This window comes from Panthera pardus, unplaced genomic scaffold (genome assembly GCF_024362965.1).
Source record: "Panthera pardus isolate Hobbes unplaced genomic scaffold, ASM2436296v1 HiC_scaffold_24, whole genome shotgun sequence".
Lineage (NCBI taxonomy): Eukaryota > Metazoa > Chordata > Mammalia > Carnivora > Felidae > Panthera > Panthera pardus.
In genome coordinates, this window is record NW_026526810.1 from 82,580,897 (window position 1) to 82,606,992 (window position 26,096).

The 26,096-nt window shown below is 34.7% G+C and overlaps 1 protein-coding gene across 6 annotated transcripts in view; it reads left to right on the forward strand.

Moving 5' to 3' along the window:
* Window positions 1-26,096, forward strand: part of LRFN5 (leucine rich repeat and fibronectin type III domain containing 5) — a 249,238-nt gene that overhangs the window by 109,066 nt on the left and 114,076 nt on the right. For all 6 annotated transcript variants that reach the window (XR_002074319.2, XM_019426077.2, XM_019426079.2 and 3 more), the window contains exon 2: window positions 14,460-14,630. The gene's annotated coding sequence lies outside the window, so the exon portion shown is untranslated. The remainder of the gene's footprint in view (window positions 1-14,459; window positions 14,631-26,096) is intronic.

Genomic DNA, 26,096 nt, shown 5'->3' on the forward strand with positions numbered 1-26,096 from the left:
TGTGTGTTGGGGGGCAGAAAGTGTCGGGGTAGCCAATAAACTTCTACTGCAATTGCTTTCTCTCACTCCAGAAAGGCTAGTTGCAGATACGACTGAATTTGATATTCTAGGATAGCATGGAGTTACTTACTATCTTGTGATATCTAGAATGGAGACTGAAAAGGGACAGGTGGCCAAAAGAGAAAGATCAAAGAAAAAATAATTCACCCGCCATACCTTAGGGGTTGATTATTAATTCCTTTTTTGAAGTACCAAAACAAGCTTTACTTTTCAGGATCTCCATGTTTAGAAACACCCAGACGTTGTTTTCAGAGTTTTTTGGAAGAATCTTCTTGTAGCATTTAGGATTTATTGAGAACAGGAGAAGTCTATTGGAAGAAAACCATCTAAATGGTTCTAAATTCATTTTAACCTTTTCTGAAATGTTGTCTATGGTGTGTTTCCTAAGAAAACCACTTTTGTTTCTCTTTAAATTCTTCTTTAGGAATTTATTCTAGCTTTAATCACATGCAAATTACATTAGAACATCCCTAGGGAGCTTTTATTTTTTTCATTTCAGTTGGTATCTGCTTTGTTTTCATGACACTGCAGTAACATAGACCCATCCTTGTTTTCAGATCAGTCCTCATTTAGTGGAAAGATTCTGGTGATGTTGCTGGCAATATTTCTACTGTGTGTGGCTTTTACAAAACCTAAGGGGCTGTAACCTCCCTTTGGGCAATCTGCCATTAGTCACATTTACTGGATAAACTTGTAAGGTCAGCAATCAGTAAAGTACATGCAGACATAATTAGTTGGTGTTGCTTCTTTTTGAAGAAAACACAAATAAAATGGCTGGAACTACCTCTTTGAGAGTTCAGACCAAAAATTAAAAAAAAAAAAACAAATCTATAATTGAGAAGAAAATAAAAGACTGCATAGAATCACTCTGCAAAAAAAGTCTAACAGTGTCTGAGACTTCTAGAGATAGATCATCTTAATGAACTCAAAGATTTTTAATGAAGGGAAAACACATCTCTGTTTATCCCTTTCAAAAAATGACCATAGAAAGTTCAACTCTAAAAATAAAATAAATTGAAACCCATATCCCTATCTATCTTTTAATAAGAGTGGAAGACGTCGCATGATCTTTATAAATGTTTCTAGTCCTTTAATTAACTCTCAGATTTTGTTTACAAATAAGAGTTATAGTCTTTTTCTAGACTTCTAACTTCCTTAATTCTTCATCATTAAGCGAATCCATCAAGTCTACTGCATAAGATTGGGAAAGTTTCCAAATTTTATAGCTGTCTTTTATTTTGAAGCCAAAATATTTTATGAGTCTCCTGGTTCTAATGTTCTTAACTCAGTTGAATATCTGAGCATTTTAGATGAGAGACATTTTTATCACTTTGACAAAAAATGGCAACTTTAATTTTAATGACTCCATCAAAAATTGATCAAGTATGTTGTTTTTGTGAGGCCTTTTAAAAAAATGAATGTACTAACCAATAATGCTAAAGACCCATCCATTTTGGCTTAAAAACTCCCCTTCAGCTTAGCTATTTATTTACATATGTATTCAAAAAAAATGAATCTGAATTGCAGTTAAATATTGAAAGTGAAGGTCACTCTTTGCAGTTTATCATTTAATCAAACTACCAAAAACAATATTCCCTATCCTTATTTATTTTTTTGCAACAATAATTTCCTTTGAAGTACAGAAATGAATGTTACTAGTTTGAGTGAAAATACTTTTGTAATTTCAGTAATTTCTTGAATTTGTTAGATAATGCTTCAACAGCTCTTGATGATTTCAATACTTTTATGGAAGAGATGACTTTTTGAATTAAAGTATTGTTGATGTGTGGTGTTACATTAATTTCATGCATACACAGTGATTTGAGTCTATATGTTATGCTATACTCACCACAAGTGTAACTACCATCTATAAAGAAGTGATTCTTTAAATTAAAAGTTTTTTTCTTTATTTTTGCACTCCAGTTTTAAACTGAATAAAAGGCCCTTTTGAGGTTATTACATGGGTAGTGCCCAGTAGAATGCCCTGTAAAAAGTGAGCATTTGGTATCTAGATGTTCAGTTTCAAAAGTGAAAAGAAATTTTTTTATATAGTGTAAATGCCTTACTTTATAATCAAAATATTTGATAATGCAAGAAATTAGTTAACTTGCCCAAGAACAGCCACAACAACAATAAAAAAAAAATGTGAGCGGGGGACCTGGGTAGCTCAGTCGGTTAAGCCTCCGACTTCGGTTCAGGTCATGATCTCGCGGTCCGTCAGTTCGAGCCCGGTATCGGGCTCTGTGCTGACAGCTGAGGGCCTGGAGCCTGTTTCAGATTCTGTGTCTCCCTCTCTCTCTGACCCTCCCTCGTTCATGTTCTGTTTCTCTCTGTCTCAAAAATAAATAAACGTTAAAAAATTTTTTTTAAAAAATGTGAGAGCCTTGAGTCTAGGACTAAGGTCTGAGCACACACAGACTACAAGTCTTTGTCACTCTATTTTTTTCCTTTTGCTTGTGGTTGAAATTATCTAAACCTTTTGGGCTTTTGTTAGTTTGTTGTTGTTATTGTTTTTAGATCATATGAATTCGGGAGGGGGGTCCTTTTTTCTGTCTTTTTAAATTTGTCTCAAAATTAGCATATTTGATACTTTTTACAAGGTAAGCTCCCTCTTTGTCTATCAGCTATATTCCAGGCTTTTGTGTTAATTCTTCACTTACATGATCTCATTTAAGTTTTCATGTAAAATATATTAGATGAGATCATTGGTGCTTGGGTAAAAGGACTTTCCCATAATCGTAAAGCTGGTCAGTCATAGAGTCACAATTTCAGTTATGCTCTATAGTAGCATGATGTTTGCACTGACTCAGCATCAGACAGGTCTCTACCAAGTTCTTTTCGTGCTCCTGCCACCATCCTACTCTAAAAATTTTATCTGTATCCTGGACTATGGAAATCATCTCCTAACTGGTTTCTCCTCTTCCACATTGGTCAGCATTAGCCAGAATAATTTGTTTTAATATAAATTGATCATGTAACCCATTAGTTTTTTTTCCCTCCCCTTCTCTGTCTCACTTCAACATTGGAGCTAAGTTTGGAAGATAAGGAGTTAGCTAGGCAAAGAAGAGGGATAAGAGTATTCCATATCAAGGAAGCCACCAATGCAGAGAGGCCTCACTTATCCAAAAGGCGAGTTGGCTTGAGATTTTGAAAGTATAGTGTGAAATTTTAAAGTTTGTTTTTGAAAATACATGGGCTAGTATGCATGGAGCTTAGGGGCATGAAGAATGCTTAAAGCCAGATGTATATGTGCCTTGTATGCCATATTAGAATTTTATATATGACACAGAATTGGGTATACATTTTATAGAGATAATTATGTGGTGGCAAAATTAAATATGGAGGATATGTTGTCTTGTGATAGGACAGGAACAAAAATTCCGTTTATGAAGGTGTATTAATGTAGGTAAGAGAGTGAAATTGTGAATTGAGATAACGGTAGTGGGGAATCAGTGTGGATAGAGCTAGATATTAAGGACATTGAATCAAGAGAACTTCATCAATTCGATGAGAAATATTCGATGAGAAGTAGAGTTACTGATGCAGGTCAGAAAACCAGCACATATTTTAATAATCTAATTTCAAAAATGGCAACTTTAAGTCAACATCAGTAGGCATACATGCACATTTTGAAACTGTCTCTAACTTACATTTCCATATTAAAGTACATTTTCTGTTCAGTTTATTCCTTTTTTGATATATTGAGATAAGTTTCAACATATATTGCCGTTAGCGCCAAAATAAATTAGGAGTGTGCATAAATGATTTACCAATTTGGCTCCTATGAATTAAATTTCCATTTTATTTCTTATTGCTCACGTCCTTTATAGTGCTATCAATTCTCTTCTTTCTTGACATGACCTGGTTAAAGTTTCTTGTGCTTGAGTAACTTTTTCCATAAGCGTGTAAAATGGAGTTGAATGGAAAGAGACTTCCAAGAATCAGAGATTCTATAGGCTGTTCTTTTACCTGCTACCAAATAACAGCATGGCTTTGTGCAAATGCTTTTTGTATTTGGGTCTTGGCAATGAGATCAAATAATAGTGCTACCTGTCTTACAAGACTATTTTGAAGACCACACTAAATAATATGTGTGAAAAAGCTTTGAAAATGGTTAAGTACACACATAAAATAGTGAAATTGGTTTTTATTCTGAGTTACACCTATGAAGAATCATTTGGCTAATGCATGTAATCACCCTAAAGAAGAAAATAAAATTGTGCTCTTAGAGACTTAAAGTTCACTGAGCTAATAGCACTTACAGTAAAATTTAAATGCATACATTTTTAGTTATAAAGGAAATTACAGTTCCTTTGGTCAACAATCAGTATTCACAAACTAGAACATACTGAAAAACTATTTAAAACTAAAACCCCTGCCCACACACATATGTGTTGGAATAGGAATGTATTGCTTATAGATATGTCTTAGGATTTGTGTTAATTTTCTCATTTATTGTCTTAAATATTTATCATATTATAAATCCAATGATGAAATATACATGTATATCTTCTTCCTTATTACTTTGGAAGAGGCCTTTCCACAAAGCCATCCTCTCAGGGTGCAGGAAAGTCAGTTTGCTTTTGAAGAAGGACCAGCCTAAACCTGGCTGGATCATTAGCGACAATCTTATAAAATATTAACATTAGAAGGTATCTTCATGGCCATCTCTTCTGACCTTAAGTTCCACATAAGAATGTCATCTTTGATAACAATATAGAATGAATGTTTTGGCAAACAGTGAGCTCTAAGGCAGCCCATACTAATGTGGGACTATTCAAATAGCATGTTCCTTAATGTACAAAATCCCCATGCAGTTTTTATTCTTTATTCCAAATCATGTTCTCTGACTTTAACACCACCTTCTCCCACTTCTTACAAATGATATTTTGAAGATATTGTCCCTGTTTCTTATCTTTTTCCATTTTTCATTGTAGTGGTTGGGTTGGGCCATGCTCCAGGATGTCTGTCTCCAGGTATGTTTCACAAGCATTCAGAATGAGACACACTATATTCCAGATGTGGTTTGATAGGGACTAAATAATTCACTGTGACTATTAAACTTGCTGTTCTAGATATTTCTTTTCTATTAATGAATGCTGAGATTGCATCCCTGAAACTATTGACCCTAAGGACCATGGAGACAATTAATACCCTAAGTGAATTTCAAATAAACTGCCTTTAAAGACCTATCCTTCACCCTACACATAATAGCTTAGTTTTTTAATCTAAGCATCTTTACCTTTGGCTCTATTATATTTCATTTTGACAGTCTTGGCCCATCCATTAAACCTATGGAGACATTTTTAAAGCCCAGTTTTGTGTCAGTCATAGATTCACAGATTTAATAAGCACTGTTTCTTCATGCTCTTGCAAGTCAGTATTAAAATGCAGAGCAAGAAGAGACCAAGGACAGTAGGGTTACTGTCTAATGAAATAATGTATCTGAAAATGCTTTGCAAACATTATTTTCTATTCATCTTTGGTTCTGCGTCCTTCCTTCTGTCTCTTATACATACCACTTTATAATCTGACCTTATGGAGAATTTCTCCAGTGCAGTCTTCTTCATCGTTTAACTTTCTTTCCAATAACCTCTTTGCCATCAAAAATCATTTCTAATCATACCATACAGATATTACTTTTAGAACTTTCTTCTCTTTTTGAGTCATCTTTTTTTCTTAGAAACTTTCTTCTCAAGTAATAACTTCTTTGAGGTTTTTTAGTATATGATTTTGCTTTGTTTGCAGTTAAACTTTAATTTGTATTTCTTGAGTGTCTCTTGTCTGTAGGTGAGCATGGTTGATGCCATGAAGCATACAATTATCTGTGTGATATTCGAGGCACTCAAAAGAGCTTATAGGCCAATAGGAGATCTAAGGTACATGATGGACCATTAGTTGTACATCGTAAGTGTGATTTCTGTCACTTCCATTCTCTTATTTCTTCTCTCGTGGTATTTTTTTTTAATGTTTATTTCTGAGAGAGAGAGCATGAATGGTGGAGGGGAGGAGAGAGAGAGAGAGAGAGAGAGAGAGGATCTGAAGCGGGCTCTGCACTGACAGCAGAGAGCCTGAGCCAGGGCTTGAACTCCTGAGCCATGAGGTCATGACCTGAACGGAAGTTGGATGCTTAACCAACTGAGCCACCTAAGAGGCCCCTGTAAGTATGGTTTTAAGCCAGCCCTCATCCACTCCAAAGAAGTACTCCTTATGCTTTTAAACATCTTCTATGCCCATATTGCTTTTCAGCTTGCTTTCAGTGTTTTCATCTCCCAATGTTCATGTGGTCCTTGGATTGTCTAAGATTGCTCCCAAATCTTCTTTTATCCTACTGTGAGTCTACTTTACAATTTTTCAGTAGTTTCTCAGGACTTATAGCTTCATGTTCAACTCAGTCTTGTCGAATATATATGTTCTAGGGTTTTTATTATAGGCATGCTCTCTCTCTCGATCCACATATCTCTATATATACATTAACATATCCCACTATTTATACTTATATAGTGTTCTAATACACACTTCTGTGTGTATTAATCAAAATATTTACTTTATTCATATATGCTTAAAGTATATATTTCTACTTGTATACTATATAGATATTCCTGCTATACCATATATATATAGTTCGCCTGTGTGTGTGTTCAATTTTCTTATATAATAGATGTATTTCTTCAGATATATGCATTTTAAGTGGATGTATTTTTAATATAATTTGTTATGCATTCTTATCAGAGCTTAAAATTGATTAAAAATGAAGAAACAACTACCATTACAAAAACACAGAAGAATTGCTTTCCACACTACTAAGGATTTACGTCCACTCTTAAGTCACCTCACATTTCCCAAATGCCAGAAATCTACATTTTTCTTTGATTATTGACTAAAAAAGGAAAATATCAATTAAGAGCAGGCAGAGGCTCTACTCAACCTCAGCCCAGTAGGGCACTCAGCCGTTCAATAATTTACCCTACCACATTCCTGATAAAAATCTAATTCCTGTCCTGATAATTAAGCCACTGATGAACTCTAGTATCCAAAGCAAGGAGAAATTTAGACCTTTTTGTTGACTAATGGATTTAAGTTTTTCCCCATTCTTTCTGTGAGACACACTATAATCCAGATGTGATTTGATAAGGACCTAATAATTTGCTGCAGTGTTAAACATGATGTTCTGGATATTCCTTTTCTATTAATGAATGCAAAGATCGCAGCTTGCAACTGTTGGCCCTTAAAGGTCACTCTAAGGCACACGGCATACCGTTATCTAGATTCACATGCAGTTGAGAAAAATAATTCACAGAGATCCCATATACCCTATGCATAGTTTTTCCTAATGGTAACCTCTTATATAACTGTGGTAAGATACTAATGTTACAACCAGGGAACTGACATGGAGACAATCTACTTATCTTAATTCAGATTTTATCAGTTTTACATATACTTGTGGGTATTTTCATTTATTTTTCTAAATTTTATCACATATGTAGGAATATATAAACTGTCCAAATATAGAATAGTTCTATCCTCACAATTTTCCTGCTACCCTTCATAACCACAACTGCCTTCCTTCCCACCCCTAACTCCTATCTATTATATTTAATGTTAAAAGAAGAAATGTACTCATGTATTACTTATATAATGAATATTAATAAATGGTACACATACTTTATCATATTCATATCAAAAAATAGATCTGATTTCTACAAATTTATGCATGAGTCAGAATTCTGAAGAGAATACGTAATATAATGTGCATGTTCTGAAATTCTATCTAAATGTGTTTTGAAAAATTCTTATGTTTAGGGAGTATATAGGATTATTATTTCTTTATGAAATAATTTCCAAATTCACCTGCAAGAGGTGACATGGAAGGAAGGAAGGAAGGAAGGAAGGAAGGAAGGAAGGAAGGGAGTGTGGGAGGATAGGAAAGAGAAACAGAGAGACAAAGAAGAGGAGACAGGGAGGAGGGAGGAAAGGGAGAAGGGAGAGAGGGACAGTGAGACAGAGTTGGCAGATATAAAGGGTCTCAATGAATCATGCATCATGGAACCAAATAAATGGTCAGAGGTCGATTGAGATAAGAAGACACGAATATGCAGGTTTGCTACTATGTAATAGTCAGCTGTGATGACATGATGTTCACAGTAAGCACTAGTGTGGTCAGTATGGACTAATATTCAAGACATGACATCTCATCCTTATGAAACTTAGCACCCTGAAGAAAGGAATGGAAAGAGATAAAACATCAAGGGGAAATCAGTTGAAAAATAGGTTGAAATGTAGAGATTTTTGATTTATATAAAACAAAACTTTTTTTTTGCAAGCTACATATATAGGTATGTGCACATGTGCAATATACAAATAACATTCACAATGACATTATGATGTTGGTTTTATTATAATCATTTTAAAACCAAGAAACGTAAAGTTTGAGTAAATCCTTAAGAGTCACTGAAGACAGATGGAAGGAGGGAGGAAGGGAGGGAAGGAAGAAGACATGAAATGAGAGACAGGAAAGAAGGAAGGAATGAGGAGGAAAGAAGAAAGCACTACATGTAGATACATGTAGTTAAAGTAAACATTATATCGATAAGAACATATTTATATTTTCTTTTAATTGAAAAAGATTATTATCAGAGTCATAGGCTGACATGCAGATTAGTGTAACCATAATATCTGCATGCTGACTTTTGTCAAACCACTAACAAAAATGTTGCATTTTATTTTTCCATGTGTTCAAAGAAACAGAGGAGGACTGACATTTATTTTTTCAGAGCAGATCATGAGCTAGGACAGCAAGAAGTACAAGTACAGTTCTCTCCCTTCACCAAGGGTTGAAGATATGCCACTCAGTTGACTTTTGGAAGAAAAAAAAATGTTTCCCAAACTTTGAAAATCATAGACATTCAAGAAGTTATCTTTAAAAAAAAATTTTTTTTTAACGTTTATTTATTTTTGAGACAGAGAGAGACAGAGCATGAACAGGGGAGGGGCAGAGAGAGAGGGAGACACAGAATCTGAAACAGGCTCCAGGCTCTGAGCTATCAGCACAGAGCCCGACGCGGGGCTCGAACCCATGGACCGTGAGATCATGACCTGAGCCGAAGTCAGACGCTTAACTGACCGAGCCACCCAGGCGCCCCTCAAGAAGTTATCTTGTGAAAGATTTATATATTGAAGTTTTTTGTTACTATTTTGGATTCTTTGGATTCTGTCATTGAAAGGAAATACTAGTTATGCAAGGAAAAATGCTTCACTAACTCTAAAAATTTCAGTTGGGCCTTATTTTACACTTATTTATTTTTGTATAAGAATTTTGTAACCACAACCTAGCAAATATAATTTTTATAACTAAAATCAGATTTTCTTCACTAAATAAGTTATTAATTTAGTGTTTGCTTTCTATGATGAAGAATCCATTATTGTAAATTATGATTATGAAATTTAATGAATTAATGTATTCCTTAAAGCAATGTAGAGCCAACTCTACCTCTAGCTTCTCTCTGTCCATCCCAGGGAAGACTTCACCTTGGGTTGTATTTTATTGAATTATAGCATGACTTAAAATTATTTTCTTGAGTTGTTAACAGAAAATTACAAATGCTGTAATAAAATTTTTAGGTCACCAAGATTTATGTTTTATTTCACAGCTGAACTCTTGCTATTAGAGGAAAGGAATGATTAGTTGTTCTCATTTGCAATGTGACATTTACATTAAGCAACAAATGCTCTAGTGGTGCATTAATTTATTTATCATATGATCCTGGAGGTGTATGACAATTTGTCACCATTTGCTATAGCTGAGTATATAATACTACAATTTTATTCAGTAACACAGATGCATTTCAATATTCAACTGGTGCCTCTAATTTAATTTTTAAATTAGGTTTAACAGTACTGGTGATGAGGTAAGCGTGTTTTTTGTTGTTGTTGTTTTAATTAATTAATTAATTAATTTATTTATTTATTTATTTATTTATTTTAAAATTTACATCCAAATTAGTTAGCATATAGTGCAACAATGATTTCAGGGCTAGGTTCCTTAATGCCCCTTACCTGTTTAGCTCATCCTTCCCTCCCACAACCCCTCCAGAAACCCTCTGTTTGTTCTCCATATTTAAGTCTCTATGTTTTTGTCCCCCTCCCTGTTTTTATATTATTTTTCCTTCCCTTCCCTTCTGTTCATGTGTTTCGTATGTTAAAGTCCTCATCTGAGTGAAGTCATGACATTTGTCTTTCTCTGACTGACTAATTTTGCTTAGCATAATACCCTCTAGTTCCATCCACGTGGTTGCAAATGGCAAGATTTCATTCTTTTTGATTGCCAAGTAATACTCAATTGTGTGTGTGTGTGTGTGTGTGTGTGTGTGTGTGTGTGTACCACATCTTCTTTATCCATTCATCCATCCATGGACATTTGGGCTCTTTCCATACCTTGGCTATTGTTGGTAGTGCTGCTATAAACATTGGGGTACATGTGCCCCTTTGAAACAGCATACCTGTATCCCTTGGATAAATATCTAGTAGGCATGTTTTAATAATAGTATTTATATAAATTCCCTAAATATTTTTGCACTTAAGAAAACATTAATGTGAAACAATTTCCGATTTTTTTTAAAGTTTATTTATTTTGAGAGAGTGAGACAGAGAGAGACAGAGAGAGAGAAGTAGAGAGGGAGAGAGTGAATCCCAAGCAGACTTCAAGCGTGGAGCCCATAAGGGGGCTTGATCCCATGAACCAGAGATCATGACTTGAGCCAAAATCAGAAGTCTGACGCTTAACCAACTGAGCCACCCAGGTGCCCCTGTTAATTTCCAATTTTATTCTATATTTTCTGGTCCAAATTTTTTCAACTTACTTGTCTTAATAAAATAGCATTTTTAGAGTAGTCCACTGAAGATCATGGCTATATTATGCCAAATAACATATTATTATATGATTATCAGATAAGTGATTAAATTACAGTGAAGACATCTGATTCATTTATTCATATATTTCAAAACAGCTGGCTTTTTGCATCATGTAGATCCAACATCCAGATGACTGAAGGCTTAATTTTTAATCATTTTCAATATAAGGTACATATAATTAAAAACTAATGAAGAGCATCTCCCTCATGTTATTTATTTTGTACAATTGGAAGTAAGATGGAGAAAGAGAAGTAATGATGGTATATTCATAATTTTTCAAACTAGATCTTAAAATTGAAGGAAATATTGGAGATTATGTTACCGCTACTTTTAAATATCTCAAGGGTTTCTTTAGTGTTTAATGTGGTGAAATTTAGGGCAACCTTAGGAAGAACGTCCTGAGGGAAACAACATTAGCACATGTCTGCAATGAATTTTAACCCATTATTGGTACTTTCAGATGTATGATACCTTGTGATAATTACAAGTTGTTGTAATATTGTTTTTCATGTTAAGAGAGAAAGTTGAGTAGTGTGGTCACTGCTATGATTCCAATCCAGGCTCATAAGACTTTAAAGTACTACCTTTATTGATAGTGAGATTTGAATCAAAGTGTATGTTCAGACAATTGAAGAACACTTAACAGAGACATTGTAGAGGGGAAGAAAATACCATTAGGAGCTTAAAGGGGTCATGATTCTGTTTTGAAAAAAGGATTTCCTATTAACTTTCCGAGTTTTTCCTGTGTTTCCTGAGTTCTTTCAGAGTTTAGTGTTGGCATCCAAGATAATTGTTGGAGGAAGAACCATATTTCTCGGGAATACATGTACATAAACAATAACAGTTGCCAAATTTTCTAAAACCGTGGAAGAAGGCCAACATAGCAACAACTTGGAACTGAGAAAGTGATCAGAATTTCTTATAAGATGTTTTATTTCAAGATATCAAGTAGAAAGGGAAATCTTAGTAAGATCACCCTAGAAAATTGCAGTATTAGAATACCAATCTAAAAAGCTACTATTTTTAGCATTGCACTGACCAAAATATATGGACTAAAAAAACCCAGTACCTTGTTTGTGTTTCTTTACTATAGAATCCTATAATGGTTTTCTGAAATCTTCACTTACATCATCAGATATAAGAGCATTGATTTGGGGGCACCTGGGTGACTCAGTCGGTTAAGCATCAGACTTTGGCTCAGGTCATAATCTCAAGGTTCATGAGTTTGAGCCCCTCATAGGGTGGTCTTGATCGCTGTTTCAGGTGAGCACCACCTTAGGTGAGCTCAAGCCCTGCTTTGGGTGAGCCCCGCTTCTCTCTCTCCCTCTCTGCCCCTTGTGGGGCTCTCTCTCTCTTTTGCTTCCTCTCTCTCTCTCTCTCTCAAAAAAAAAAAAAAAAGCATCTCTATCCTTATCATAGCAGTGTATAAGGATATGTATTTACTTCATTTGATTCTTGGCAGAACTGGTTTAGATAATACATGCTTTTGGGTAGGTGGCACATAGTAACTGCCTAATAAAAGGTATTGTAATAAAAGGGAAAATGTTATCATTAGTAAATGATGTAACCATACATAAAAATAACTTTAGATGATTGGGATTTAGATAGGATTGAGCAGTTACTATACTCTTCATACTAAAGCGAGGACATGGAAATACTGTTGATCATCAGTCTTTTTTTTTGTTGTTAGTATAATAATTGGAGGTATTTATATTTTGCTCTTGCTTTGTACCACCTCTTTACCACAGAGAGGGAACATACTCAGAGTTTCAATAATAGGCTTCTTGGCCTAAACATTTTACTTCTAGGAATTTATTATAAATGTATTCACTAATATGTGTGCATGCATAGATGTATATGGACATTGATTATATCATTTTATAATATAATTCTGTAAACTTCCTAATTTTGAATTGGGACACCGTATGAGCAGATTATATTGTATGCATATGAACACGGATAGAATGGATAGTGTTGTTGATAGAAAATAGGAGTGATCTTCATGGTGTATGAATAAAAGGAATGGAGCAAAACAAGGCATAATATATATGTATAAAAATACACACACACTCACATTTACATATGCATAAAATATTTCTGAGGGGATGTTCTGAAATTTGAAATTTGTTTCTTCTATTGGGTATATGTCTTGCTTTGGAGGGGGATTTGCTTTTGGATTTCCTGTATTTTTATCATGCATATAAAATGTAAAAATTAGGCTAAAATATTCATGGAAGGAAATAAATAAGGCAAACAATAGCTGTCTCAGGGTGGTTGGCATATGATTGATTTATATTCATGTGTGTGAGTGGTATGTCTGAGTTATTCTCTAATTCTATAAGACACATCTTTAGTAATAAATATAAATTTTAAAAAGATAGTGTTGGTTGGCAGATTCATAAAGGTGATTTGAAGTAAACTATAATTTACTTTCATCCCATTTTACCATTAATCTATGCATTGATTTTTAGCATTTCTGAGTGATTTCAATGTAAACTGTAAGCCGTAGCTCTACCTTTTTTTTAAGTCCTAATTATCAGCTATCTCAGGACAATATAATCACCCTGTTCAATTTTAACTTTGTAAGATTTTTCACACATTTTTACAAATTGAGACAGCAGAAGCAATAAACTAAACCTGAATTGTCTTTGTGTCATTTTATATGGTTCTTATTAATACCCTTTGGAATTGTATTATTCCTCACTTTTGCTTCTCCAGACAAAATAAGTGATAGCTTATGGAAAATTACAATGCCTTTCTTCATTTCAAAAACATTTTCAAAAATTCAGTCCACTCCTACATTAAAAATTATTGTGTTTGAATATTAATTGACATTACTATGTAGATTTTAGGGGAAAGAATATTAAATATTGTATCTCATAGAGCAGGCCCAGTTATTATTTAGGTTAACATGGGACCCTCAGCAGTAGGTAGAAATCAGCAATCTTCTGATATGAGGGTGAAATACAAGAGGCACATTTGAGTTTTCCTCCATAGACACATGTGTTTCAATAGTAGATCTTCTCTATTGACGAAAATACAGGCATCACAACGTAAGACAATTAGTTGCGTGAGGAAGGGATTTAGGAGCTTCATTCACTGCTATGTCTCCAGGTTCAGGTGCCTGGTACATATACTAGATGATGGTTAAACCTTTGTTGACATTTGTCATTTTTTTAACATTAGCCTGCAAGTTGAACTAATTGCAATATAAAGAAAATTGAGCTATATAGCTTTTGTTTAAACTGTCTTCAATTGTGAGATAAGAAAACTACAGATGAAAACCAGAATGCCGACCTCTCTGTTGGAATCAGAGCGTATTGCACGTTCCCCCACAAAGTCTTATTATGCAAATCTATTTAAGTTCTATTTAGTGATGTTCCTGATACACTTTGAGATTGATCACACAGTTAGCAGCAACTTTATTTTTCAAAGATGCTTTATAAACATATTTTGATACACTCTTTTTGTGCTTGTCTCCTTTGAAGACTCCCTGTAACCACTCAGCCAGGTGTTGGGAAGATGTGTAGTAGCTGAGCACCCTTCTGACACTCTCCTCAGAATCAGCTTGGAGATGCTTTCACCCTGTCCGTCTTCTTCAGCAGCCAGGCAGAGTGCTGACTCCTTCACAGCAGTGAGGAACTCTTCTGGCTTCAGAAGTAAGTAGACTGCATTCAGTTTGATCATTGCCAGTGGTTTTAAAAACACTTAGAGGAGGCTAACTGGAAGTCTTGCAAATTAGCATACAAATTAAAACCAACATTGTTCATCACTAACTATCGCACTTCTATTTTGAGTTCTGTCTTTCTGAAGATACAGTTACTCCTTTTCATGTTGACAACCTGTATCTTTATGGGATTTTCTGCTATCTTTTTCAGGATTGTTTCATATGATTATCATGATTTATATTTGCAGCTTTGAGGCTTAGACAGGGGAAAGATTAAAATAATAATGTTTGCACAGGAGCAAATGGATTCAGAATGACCAAGTATTTTATTAAAGTTGCCTGGCTAATAAATTATGAATATGGGATAACATCTCTTGTCTTTTGAGTCTTAAATATCAAGTGCCCTTTCCGTGACTGTGATGTCCAGTGGTATATGGAGGGTAAGAGACTGGTGCAGAAAATGGCACTTCTCTTGATTGGTTGGTTTATTGAGTGACATCTTCTCTGAGTCATTGAAGGAGAGTTTATGGCAGCTTATAAATACGCATACTAAAAAAATAAGAGAAGTCACAGGCAGGGAAATGGATTGAACTTGGGACATGAACAGTGTACAAGATGCATAATGTAATATATTATACACTACCCCAAAACAAATTCCCAGCTGCATATTTATCTTTGGGCTTCTTAATTACTGGGTATATCAGATAAATACATCAATTACGTGATTGTTTATGTTTATAGGATTTGAAAAGTAAAAGCGGTATCTTGGAAAATGTTCAGAGTCTCGTGGTTCGTACTTATAATCCTATTAGCCATTTTTCTAGTTTACTTGGTTTAAATTTGACATATTTCTTTTTTCTCTTCTCCCAAATTCTTTATGTAGGCATCCCTTCCTTCTTTTAGGGATATATTTGTGTCAAAATGTCACCACATAGAAAATGATTTTGAGTGCACTTTTCTAGACAGTAAAAGTTTGAGTTAGCCTGGATTGTTTACTGTGATTAGGTGCTTAGCAATTAAAACTTCCTCAGAGAGAATGGGTAGAAAATACTTAATAACCTTAGTTTTATTTTACAACATATTACAGCTTTAGTATGCCAGCAACAGATAGGTCTGTGTTCTTGAAGGAACAGAGAGACTGTTGTTACGAATTTATTTCTGAATCATGGTGCTACCTACCGCATAGTTAAAACAGGCACTCGGTATGTTGCTAGTGTACTCAAAGTGATGTAGATGGACTACTTTTAAGATGTAAACAGAAAGGATATATTAGGTTATATTGAAGTTAATTCATTATAACTATAACTATAGCATAAAATGATGAGGCTGAGCATGTAGAAGATAGATTATGAATCGTTATTTTAGTGTAGGTTTTTTCTATGCATATTTTATTACCTTGTACTCTTTTTGTACATCATTTATTCATTTATCTTAAAAATTGCTTTTGTTATTTTTGTCCTTGAGCTTTTTATTAAATAAAGAGACTTGAGGAAGACATTCCAGATTTTCCAGATTTTGCTCTTTTTAAAGAAATGGAGGACCCCAACTAAGCTTGAGTTGATTTCATATATTTTGAAGATATGGAGATATATAAGGTTTGTTTCTTAAAGGCAACCCCTCAAGAACCTACAGAGATTTTATATGCCCAAACAATAAACTAGAAAATTAATAAATTTTTGTTTTCCACAGATAAAGCTGACTTTTTCTAAATGAAACATCTGACTTATGAAAGCTGTTAGCATGGGAAAGATTTACTGACATAGATTCTCTAGTGTACATCACAAGACTTAGAGAATTCAAATACATTTTCATTTACTAATGGCTATAATCAAGGCCAAAGAATTTATTTAATTAACCTGGCAAAAGAAGGCTAAACAGAAATAATTTATATATTGAGAAGGACTCTTCTGAGTTAATGCTTAATTCAATTTTTAAATTACCAGTCCATTAGTCTGTAGAAGTGGAACCTCCTTTTCCCTTTCTGTTTTTTTCTTTGGAGTAACATTAGGCTGAAAGTCTTGCATGGAATTAATCACCCTGAAAAAAAGAGAAAGTAAATACATTCCTAATTAGGTTCTTCAAATTTCAAATAGCTCATTGAAAATTCATAGCACATCCATTAAAATCCCTTTAAAAAATAAATGGAATACTGGGAACTTTCTTAAGGGAAGTAAAGCATGGTGAAGTAGTAAAATAATGAGGCAATGGAGTATCTATTTGTTACTAGTGTAGGACGGTTGAAGTGGTAGTGGTTGTTATGATGGTTATTTTTCAATTAGCCTTGGCCAGTAAGATAGTACTTTTGTCTCTTTCTACTGTTCTTTCTTGTTTAAGTAAAGCTCTGTGATCAATTTAAATAATAAACAATAATATCTGAACAGGAGCTGTGCTTGCCTGTCTAAATATGTACACAAGTATATGTACATCTGGAGATCATTTACTATATACATGGTAGTAATGATAATCTCTCCACAAGGGTAATATGCATTCTAAATATTCTAAGTATTCTTACTGGCATTAAATATAATATTTAAAAGACTTCTATTTTTTTTAGAAACAAATTTCCCTATGTTTAAGACTTGTGCATTATCAACTCTGATCACATTAATTGACAGTGCCTTAGCCAATTAATCATTTATCAATATAAATAATAATAATAGTAATAATCAATATATTATCATTTGAAACCTTCCAGTACTTTTTAATAAACATGAATATATTGGATTCTTCTTTTATCTCTATGAGGTAGTTTAAGAAGTTATATAGGTTCTCAACCAGATAGATTTTCTTTTACACATGAAACCATTAGGTATATATCAGGTTCAATAACCCTGAAAGGTAGAGCAAAGAAGAAACATGTTAAATCATGCAGTGCTCATTTTAAAAAGAAATGAGAATAGGGACACCTGGGTGGCTTAGTCAGTTAAGTGTCCAACTTCAGCTCAGGTCATGATCTCATGGCTTGTGAGTTTCAGCCCTACATCAGGCTCTGTGCCGACAGCTCAGAGCCTGGAGCCTCCTTCGGATTCTGAGTCTCCTTCTCTCTGCCCCTTCCCCAGCTCACACTCTGTCTCTTTCTCTCTTAAAAATAAATAAACATTAAAAAATGTTTTTAAAAAGAAGGGAGAATAAAATTCTTAGAGGAAACTTTATAATGACTCTCACAAATATATGCTTTCAGTGACAGTCAGTTCCAAATTAATATATCTAAGTGCCTTAAATTTAACATTTTGCTAACTAAGCTCTTGGTCATCTTCCCAAATACTATTTTTGACATTGTTTTTCTTAAGGATTTTATTTAAATTCAAGTTAGTCAGTGTAATATTAGTTTCAGGGATAGAATTTAGTGATTCATTACTTGCATATAACACCCAGTCCTCATCCCAACAAGTACTCTCCTTGATGCTCATCCCCCATTTAGCCCACCCCCCACCCACCTCCCTTCTAGCAACCCTCAATTTTTTTTTCCTATACTTATTTCTGATATTCTTGAGTTCAGTAAATGTCATCATCGTATACCAGAAAAAATAGGAATCCTCTTCCAACCTTTCCCCCTTCATTCCACAAATTCCATCACCTAATATGGTCAAATTTACTTACAAAAATTTTCTTGAATTTATCCATTTGTCTCCGTTTGGGACCATTAGTACCTTGGTCCCAACTACCATAGTCTGTCTCCTGGGCTACTACTCCAGAGGCTTCCTAAATTATCTGCTCACATCCACCAAACCTCAATTCTGTCTATTCTTCATAGCTAGCCAGAGAGAGTATTACAAACTATAAAATTGACATGACATACCTCTCAAAAGACCATTGCTCAAAATATAGACAAAATTCCTTATGGCTTACTATGTTCAAACGGCTTAGCACTTTTCTAAATGTCCCCAACTCATCTCACACTGCACTCCTCTTCTTTCCTGCATTCCAGCCAGAGTGGCCTTTCCATCCTTCTTCCGCATCATGTGACCTCCCACCTAAGTCTTCGAGAGTGGTCCTTTCTTCCTCAGCAGATGACCACTCCCAGTTCCTTTTTGCCTAGTATTTCAACACAATATTCAGTTCCTGAAGGAAGCCTTTTGTTGTTCTGCCGGACCACATCATCTCATTATTATATGGTCCCACAGCAATGCATAACTGAAATTCATTACAGTTTTATGTCTCTTTGTGCAGTTATCTAATATTGACCTCCCTTTCAGATTGTAAGCACTGTAAGGTCATGATCCATGTCCATTTTGCTCATCGTGGAAACCTCTCTTTATTTTTTAGGCGCTATGAACATGGGCCTAGAGCCCCTCTCCCCAACCATCCCGACCATGGGGGTTTCAAGGACATCAACTGGAATAGAATTTTTAAGTATCAACTATTAGATCTCTTTGTTTTTGTGTTTTCCTGTTGTCAAAGTTTGATCTAGTTTTATGGCAGGCTCACCATTCTCAGTGGGTGTTTATTTTGCTGGTGCCCTTATATTGCTACTTTCTCTTCTTCTTAGTCTTGACTATATTCCTCAGGGTCTTGTTTTCTGATAGGTGATGGATGAAGACCCTGGCTTGCTGTTATGAAGTGGAAACAAATGAATCCAATTGGAGTTTTTGTTTAAAAATAATTATAGATCAGTAGGAGAGATAAGGGTATTGCAATGCAGAAATAACTACCCTAAGATAACTAGTGATGGAAAGCTACAAATAGCCATGTGAGCTTAGTGGAAAAAGAAGTTTTTCCATCTGAGATTATGCAAATATGCTGCTTATTATAGGTAGAATTTCAGCCTCAGTGATAGGTTTCAACTTTGGACTATCAAAGTTGTTGTTAATGTGCCAATGTGTTGTCTCACTTAGGTAAAAATTCCAGAAGCTAGAGAGATAATGCACAGTTCTCCCAAAAGCCCTTAAGTACTGACACCAAAACTAAAAATGTCTTAGCTGGCAATACTTGATGTAGAAAGGTCACTGCTCTCTCTGCCTACTGTTAGTTTTGGCTCTGTGGGTTGCTAATACTATAGTACTTACTGTCAAGTGTCCTGGGATGAGTTCTGAATAAATGCTTTGCTTTAGGAGACAATGATTACTTTACATTTAGGACCAGGAGGGGTTGATGTCATGTGGAGAGTACTCCTGACACCTGACATTAGATGCATGGCAACAATCTTCACTGCAGAGTGTTGGCTATGAAACTCATTAGAAAAAAAAACAATAAGTACAGACTCAACCTAAGTTATTATCCCAGTTATTGTGATGAACACCCTGTTTCATTGACTATGCAGCTAACCTTCCTTATATCACTGTGGGCTGCACTAGGGGTATTTTAACATATGCTATGGGTGGACTGAGGCACCTGCCATTAATATTAAAAACAGTGTGGGAGACTTTACAGGAAAAAAAAACGGGGGTACAGAGACTTCTTTTAGAGAAAAATCTGCAATTCACCATAGCAAGAAACTCACAGACTAGAAGAATCAGTGTAGGCTACATTGATCATACACACTAACTTAACATTTCTAATGACTTACCATATGGAAGGAAAAGCACTATGAAATTACAGAAACATCAACTACATGGAAGGATGTGTGAAAAAAATCAGGGACTTGTAGAACTATCATTACTAACTGAAAACATTAATAATATAAGAAAACCTAGAGACTTGATTATGAAAAGTGCTAACTTAGATAACACAGTTAAATTAGATTATGTTGTTTTTACACAGAAGTATTTAATATCTAGACTTTTGGACAACTTCAGTGGTGTTGAAGATATTTTATCACCCAGAAGGGATAAGTAAAACACACCATTTGGGGATGGTGACAGGCAGGCGGTGACATATATATGGGTTAGTCTCAAAAAACAATATTTTCCATCATCCTTGATTACATAGGTAAAGCTGGATGGTGACTGTAATTTGGCAGGTGGTAGCTCAAACTCGTTTGTTTAATTAACCTTCCTTTGGACCATTAGGAATACTCAAGATGTACTTACTTGACATAAAAAATGCATCCCCCTCTGTTTTTATGCAAACAGTCAGGCACATGCAATTTGACAACTGAGATAAAAGCTTTGTTGCTGAGGTGAAAGCAACTTTTTTGAGGTGGCTGTTCCTCTTAGTGTCAGACAATTCTAAATCCATAATAAGAATCTGGCTTTCTTTTTGATCACTTGCATGTAGATATAGATTACTGTTCTAAAGCCTGAAGTTTTAACATATTGTTTAATATGTGAAAAATAAATAACCTTGTAACACCTGCTTACTTATTTATGTCTTGAAGACATAATTCCATTACAAGCAAAGGAGTGCTTCTTAGATTATTTCAATACCTACTACAATCATGATTCCACTGCAGAAATAACCCACAGTTGAAAACTTGCATTCATTATTTATAAAGAGACAGGAAAATAGACTAAACTTTTTCTAATAACTCTCTACTTGAGAGAAGACTGAAAAGGACATGCTGACAAATAAAATTATATATAATTGTATGTAATTTTAATGTAATCTTTTCATTCAATCAAGGTTATATTTTGGGTCATCTTAATTTTTTTTAAGTTTATTTATTTTGAGAGAGAGAGAGAAGAACAGCACAAGAGCTGGAGGTGGGGAACAGAAAGAGAGGGAGACAGAGAATCCCAAGCAGGCTCCAACCACACCATCAGTGCAGAGCCTGATGTGGGACTTGAACTCACAAACTGTGAGATCAGACCCAAGCTGAAGGCAAGAGACAGATGCTCACACAACTGAGCCACCCAGGCACCCTACATTTGGAAGCATTTAAAAATATTTCTTATATGTACCTTGAAATGAAGCAATGGAACTCAAAATTTTAGGTCAGGTTTAATTAAAGAATGACTCTAATAATTAGAGTGATAATGAGGGTAGACCTATGGCATTCGTGGATTTTATTGATGTAGTTTTATGCAAATGTCCCAAGTCTGGAAACTGGTATCCAGGAATGAGTCACATAATAGTGAGTCCAGCAGATATCTAACATCTGAATCACTTCTTGGGTTTGTTCTCTATTCATCATAACATGCAAGAAACTTTTATTAAAGGTATGGAGGGATTATTTAAAAATTTTTTAGCAATGCTTTATTATAGTTTATGAGAAGTTTCTCAGTGATTTTCTTGATTTCTAAATATTTGGAGACAAAATCCATATGTATGATTCCTTGTGCAAGGGTATTCATATATAGGAATCTACAAACCCCACTGGAAATCATAATGATAAATAAGTAAGAAGGATGTTGAATAAAACAACAAATAAGAATGTAGCAATCAAGTCTAAATCCAACTCATCTTTATCCGTTCTTGGTAGGCTCTTTATATTTATATTTGTCACATGGTACACCTATGAACAAGTAAAAATTTTGTTTTCCTATATTTTAGACCTCAGAAACTATCAAGTCCTTCCTCTAGACCTAGTCAGGTATTTTGATCAAACAGGTGTTTTTTTTTTGTTTTGTTTTTAATACTTTTGTTTCTTAGGATATTTCTTGAGTCATTCTCAGAAATAAGTCCAAACATTAATAGTGACTTCACTCTATAAGACATACTATTATATGAAAATGTCTAGTCTACTCCAAATAAACCAAAAAAGATAATTTATTTACACATTTACACATTTGGAATTTATACTTTTTTTGCAAAATACTCATTTGAAACAGCAGATATTGGGGACTTATTTTAAAAATACATATATCAAGGGGCACCTGGGTGGCTCAGTTGGTTGATCGTCCGACTTCGGCTTGGGTCATGATCTCGCAGTTTGTGAGTTCAAGCCCCACATCGGGCTCTGTGCTGACAGCTCAGAGCCTGGAGCCTATTTCAGATTCTATGTCTCTCCCTCTCTCTACCCCTCCCCTGCTCATGCTCTTTGTAATAAATAAATGTTAAAAAAAATTTTAAAAATACATATATCAAATGCATTAAAAATAAGAATGATGAATCCAAGGCACTGGCAATCTTATGAGGAATGGTAGGTTACAGAGAGATTTATATCTTATTCCTTGTTTCAGTATTAGGTGTGTTTTGATATGCTGTAATTCCTTGCAGATTACTAATCTGTGGTGAGGGCGTAGAGTAATTTTTACTTCATTAGGATATAAATTGACCAGCATTCTATAATTATTCACAATAAATAGAAGTTTACTACAAATTGAAAACAAGAATAAATCTGAAAATAATTTTGATTAAAATTATACAAAATTATCTTGTATCACAAACCCAAATATGTAATATAATATGATCCCCAAATTGTAAATTTTGTAGCTTATAAAAGGATCTCATGCAAGTAAAACATTAGAATAGTATAAACATACAAACAAAAAAATTGAGAGATATTCCATGTTCATGGAGAGGAGAAATCAATGTTATTTAGATGTCATTAATTGCCAATTTATATATAGATTCAATTCAATACCAATCAAAATTACAGGATGTTATATTGTGGATATTGACAAACTGATTCTAAAGTTTATATGAAGAGGCAAAAGACACAGAATAGCTAACATAATACTGAAGAATAACAAAGTTGGGGGACTGATGCTACCCAACTTCAAGACCTGACTATAAAGCTACAAGTTGAAAAAAAAAGGTGAGGTATTAGCAAAGGAATAGGCAAATAAATCAGTGGAGCAGAGTAGAGAGCCTGGAAATAGATCCCTATATAGGCAACTGATCTTTGACGGAGAAACAAAGGCAGTAAAATGGAACAGACAGTCTCTTCAACAAATGGTGCTGGAACAACTGGACATAACCTTCACAAAAGTTAACTCAAAATGGATCAGAGACCTGTATGTATATACAATACTGTAAAAAACCTAGAAGATAACATAGGAGAAAACTTAGATGACATTGGGTATGGTGATGTCTTTTTTACATAAAATGCCTAAGAAACAATCCACAAAAATGATTGATAAGCTGAACTTCATTAAAGTTAAAAACTTCTCTGTGAAAGGCAATGTCAAGAGAACAAGAAGGCAAGCTTCACACTGGGAGAAAATATTTGCAGAAGACATATTTGATAAAGGACTATTATCCAAAATATACAAAGAACTCTCAAAACTCAACAATAAAAACACCAACAACATGTTTTAAAGATGAGCCAAAGACCTTAACAGATATCCCACCAAAGGAGATATACAGATGGCAAAAAAATAATAATAAATAAAAAGCAGATGAAGTATGTTCCACATCATATGTCATCAGGGAAATGCAAATAAAACAACAATGAGCTGCTAATTCACACCTACTAGAATGGCCGAAATCTGGAACACTGACAACACCAAATGTTGATGAGAATGTGGAGCAACTGGAACTCTCATAGTTTGCTAGTGGGAATACAAAATAGTACCGCAGTATGGAAGACAGTTGAAAGACAGTTTGCCTGTTCCTTACAAAATTAAACGTACTCTTACCATATGATCTAGCAATCATACTTCTTAATATTGACTCAAAGGAGTTAAAAACATATGTTGTTACAAAAAGGTGCACACAGATTTGTACAGCAGCTTTACTTATAATTGCCAAAACTTGGAAGCAACCAAGATGTCCTTTGGTAGGTGAGAGGATAAATAAACTGTACATCCAGACAATGAAATCATTCAGCACTAAAAATAAATGAACTATCAAGCTGTGAAAAGGCATGCAGGAAACTTAAATGCCTGTTAAAAGTGAAAGAAGCCACTTTTAAAAGCTTACATCCTATATGATTCCAACCATATAACATTCTGGAAAAGGCAAGACCACCAAAATAACAAAAAAGATCAGTGATTGCCAAGTGTTTACAGGTGAGGAGGGGTTGAAAAGACAGAGCACAGAGAATTTAAAGTAGTGAAAATACTCTGTATGATGCCATAATAATGGATACATGTCATTATACATTCGTCCAAACCCAAGTGAGTGTGGAACACCAAGTGTGAATGGTAATGTAGACTATATATGTTTTTTGAGTGATATGATATGTCAAATTCATATTCATTATTTTTATTTTTTTTAATTTTTAATGTTTATCCATCTTTGAGAGAGAGAGAGAGAGGAGAAAGAAAGAGACAGAGTGTGAGCAGGGGAGGAGCAGAGAGAGAGGGAGACACAAAATCTGAACCAGGCTCCAGGCTCTGAGCTGCCGGCACAGAGCCTGATACAGGGTTTGAACTCAAGAACTGAGAGATAGTGACCTGAGCTAAAGTCAGACGCCTAACTGACTGTGCCACCCAGGTGCCCCTACTTTCATTATTTTTAGCAAATGTCCCACTCTAGTGGTGATTATTAACAGGAGAATGGTTACATGTATGAGCCAGGGAGTATATGAGTAATATACTTATTGAGTATATTGAATATATGAGTAATCTACCTTCCCCTCAATTTTGCTGTGAATTTTAAGCTGCTCTGAAAAAAGGTCTTAATTTAAAAATAAAATGGTATGAACATTTCCATAGTTTCATCGTTGAACTTTCTTCTGTATTTCAGGTTTTAAACAAGCTCCTTATATATTATGAAATATTATGATCTATATTACTTTAGAATTGCCATATTTGATATAGAATGGTTTCTCATTCTTGTACTAACTTGTATTTACTTGATTTACTAATAATATTGAAAATCTTTGCATGAGTTTATTGGCCTTTCATGTTAACTTTTTGGTGAAGCCCTTCGTTAATTTTTAATTTTTTTTAACGTTTATTTATTTTTTGAAGGAGAAAGAGAGCATGAGTGGGGGAGGGGCAGAGAGAGAGAGGGAGATACAGAATCCTAAGCAGACTCCAGGCTCTCAGCTGTCAGCACAGAGCCCAATGCGAGGTTCTAACCCACAGACCATGAAATTATGACCTGAGCTGAAGTCAGACGCTCAACCAACTGAGCCACTCAGGCGCCCCAGTCCTTTGTTAATTTTTATATTAGCTTGTGTTTTTCTTATCAGATGATAGTAGTTTTAAAAAAATGTATTTTGCATTCCAGTCCTTTGTGGATATCTTGAGTCATACACAATTGCCTCTAATCTATGGTCAGTTTTTTCACTTTAGTAATGTTATACCATATTCATCAAAGACTAATATTGTATGTTCAAGGGTTGAGGTAGGAATTACATTTTTTCTTCTCAAATGAGTCACAAACTCACAAGATAGTGTGTCATACACAAGCTTATTTTAATGCCTGCACCAGACCCTTGATACTGAGGAGGGCATATGGGGAACATATAGCTTATATTTTTCCCCATTCAGGAGTTGTTTACAGACACTAAAGTAAAAGTAGAGTGGGGGTTGTGGTATTGTTCCTACAGCTTGCAGATCCTCAAGAAAACTTGACACTGTCCCATCTAGTCAGGGGAAACTGCCCCTCCATTAGTCAGTCTGCAGGCACAGTAGTGGTGATCTGGATAAGGTTATGTTGCCTCAGACTATAGTGGGATATGGTCATTAGGCACCCTCTTTTACGATGTCAGCTGAGAGTTTTCCTAGGTCTTACTTATTGTAGG